Below are 3,197 nucleotides of genomic sequence, written 5' to 3' on the forward strand. Positions count from 1 at the left end.
GTCCCACCAGCAGTGTATGAGGGTTCCTTTTTCTCCGCATCCTCTCCAACATTTGTTATTACTTGTCCTATTGATTATAGCTATTCTAACAGGTGAGAGATGGTATCTCACTGTGGTTTTGATTTGCATTCCCTAATAGCTAGTGATGTTGAGCATCTTTTCAAATATTTGTTGGCCAGGAGAGAGAAAAAAATGATGTAGATGGTAGAGGCTCTGAACATTCCTCTGGTGACCAAATCAAAGCTGTGATGGAAACAAGGAGCAGCAGCAAGGAAAAATCACCTTGGATCTAGATGAACAAGCCATACAACTAGGGAGAAATCCAAGAAATCACCCTGCAATGGCAGAAGGTAGGACGGGGCAAGGACACAGGGCTGCCTGGTCTCAAGCGGCTGAAAGAGATGTAGGCCACAGCAGCGACAGCAGCAGAAGCCTCTTAAAGGGGACATGTCGCAAGCAGATTTTCAAGGTGATGGACCTGCTCACTCTGAGCACCACTGCTAATTCGGCTGTGCACAGGGTGCACCAGGGACTTACAAGGAGACGTTGTCAGAGTGAAGGCCAAGGCAAGACTCAGTCGGTATAGAAGTGCCGGTGGTATCCATTGTTCCCTGTTGAGCCCTCCCCCATCCGCATGTACGGACACAGAGCCGCCATAACCATGATGTCATCAAACTGGATAACAGAGGTCGCTAGGCCCAGAGGATTCCCTGAAACCCCAACTTCCCCAACTCATGGCCCCACCCAAGCCACATCCAGGTGTATCCTCAGCGAGTCAGGTGCTCCTTGCTGAGCAGCACCTAGACTCACACTGGAGGCAGCTGGCCTCAGTTTCTTGCTTGCTGAATCTTAACAGGTGACCCTGGAGGGGTAGAGGCTTGTAATCAGTTTGGCCGGCAGCTGAATCCCTCTCAGGACTGTGCCACTGGACGCTTACTTCACAAATCCACAATAATAAGACTGGGAGACTTAGGTGCTTTGCTTAGTACATAGAAACAGACAAATAAGGGCAACCAAAATGGGAAGACAAAGAAGCAGAAACCATATGAGAGAACAGAACAAAGATCCAGATATAATGGAGTCAAGTAATTTAACAGATGCAGAGTTCAAAACACTGGTTATAAAGATGCTCAATGAACATTTGAGATGTGTAGATGAATTCAGTGAGAACTTCAACAAAAAAATAAAAAATATAAAAATGGAAATGGAAATTGTAAAAGGGAACCAGTCTGAAATGGAGAACACATTATCTGAGACAAGAAGTATATTAAATGGAATAAACAAAGGAATAAACAAAATGAATAAAGAAGAGAATCAAATGCCATATCAAGAGAACAGGAAAGCCAATCAGGGCACTCAATCAGAATGACATGAAAAAAGATGCCAAGACTATAAAAATAATTTAAGGAGGATATGGGACACTATTAAGGCTCAAAATATTCATCTGATCGGCGTAACTGAAGAAAATCAAGATGTTGAACAGCTGTTTGAAGAAATAATGAAGGAAATCTTCACTAACATGATGAAGAAAATGGACATAAAACTCTAGGAAGCTCAGAGAATTCCAAAAATCAGGAATCTAAAGAGGCCCACACCAAGACACATAACAATTAAAATGCCGAAGTTTAAATATAAAGAAAAAATATTAAAAGCAGCAAGAGAAAAACAAATTATTACATATAAGGGAACATCTATATGACTGGCAGCTGATTTCTCAAAAGAAACTATTCAAGACAGAAGGGCTTGGCAAAAAATATTCAAAAGAGTGAAAATCCAGGATATACAACCAAGAATAATTTATTCAGGAAAGCTATCATTTAGAGTTGAAGGACAGATAAAGAGTTTCCCAGACAAAAAAAAAAAGCTAAAGGAATTTATCACTACCAAGCCAATATTACAAGGAATGTTGGAGGGACTTCCTTAAGAAGAAAAAACATGTATCAAAAACAGGAATAAAGAATGGTAACAACTACATTCCTATCAATATCACCTTAAATGGAAAAGAATTAAATGCTCCAACCGAAAGATAGAGTAGCTGAAAGGAAAAGAAAACAAGATCCCTACATATGAAAAGCAAGGAGATGGAAAAAGATATTGCTTTGATGGTCCTAGAAGATATTTCAATCAGACAGAGAAAGATAAATACTATATGACTTCACCTATATGCAGAATCTAAGAAATAAAAAGAACAAACTAATCAAAAACAGACTCACAAATATAGTGACCAATTTGGTGTTGGATAGAGGGAAGGGGAGTTTGGGGACTGGGAGAATGGGGTGAAGGGCTAAAGAAGTAAAAATTAGTAGCTGATGGATGGTCATGGGGATGCGGAACACGGCATAGGAATGCAGTTAGCATTAACACGTTGGCTAGGTGGAGGGTCAGGGAAGGGAGAGTGCAATGGGGGGGATCGTTTTATGAACTACATAGATGTCTAACCAATGTAATATACACTTGAAACTAAATAAAAATAAATAAAAAATAAAATAAATAAAAAATATTTGTTGGCCATTTGTATTACCTCTAGGGAGATATCTGTTCGGATCCTTTGCTCATGTTTTGATTGGATCATTTGTTTTTTTGTTGTTATTGAGTTGAGTTCTTTGTATATTTTAGATATTAGGCCCTTATCTAAAGTGTTGTTTGCAAATATATTTTCCCATTTGGATGGTTGTCTCTTTCCCTTGTTGACAATTTCTTTTGCTGAGCAGAAGATTTTAGTTTCATGTCATCCCACTCATTTATTTTAGCTTTTACTTCCTTTGCTTTTGAGGCCAAATTCATAAAATCCTCTTTAAGTACAAGGTCCTTGAGTTAAGTTCCTATGTTTTCTTCTATGCATTTTATTGTTTCAGGTCTTATATTCAGATCCTTAATCCATTTTGAGTTAATTTTGGTGTGCGGTGATAGACAACAATCTAGTTTCATTCTTTTGCAGGTGGCTTTTCAGTTCTCCCAGCGCCATTTATTGAAGAGGCTTTCCTTTCTCCACTGTATGTTTTTGGCTTCTTTGTCAAAAATTATTTGCCCATATAAATATCAGTTTACTTCTGGACTCTTGATTCTGTCCAACTGGTCCATGTGTCTGCTTTGCTGCCAATACCATGCCGTTTTGATTACTGTCACTTTGTAATATAATTTGAAGTTGAGCAGAGTGATGCCTCCAGCCTCGTTCTTTTTTCTCAGGCTGGCTTTGG

The sequence above is a fragment of the Pteropus vampyrus genome, unplaced genomic scaffold (genome assembly GCF_000151845.1).
Source record: "Pteropus vampyrus isolate Shadow unplaced genomic scaffold, Pvam_2.0 Scaffold1, whole genome shotgun sequence".
Taxonomy (NCBI): domain Eukaryota; kingdom Metazoa; phylum Chordata; class Mammalia; order Chiroptera; family Pteropodidae; genus Pteropus; species Pteropus vampyrus.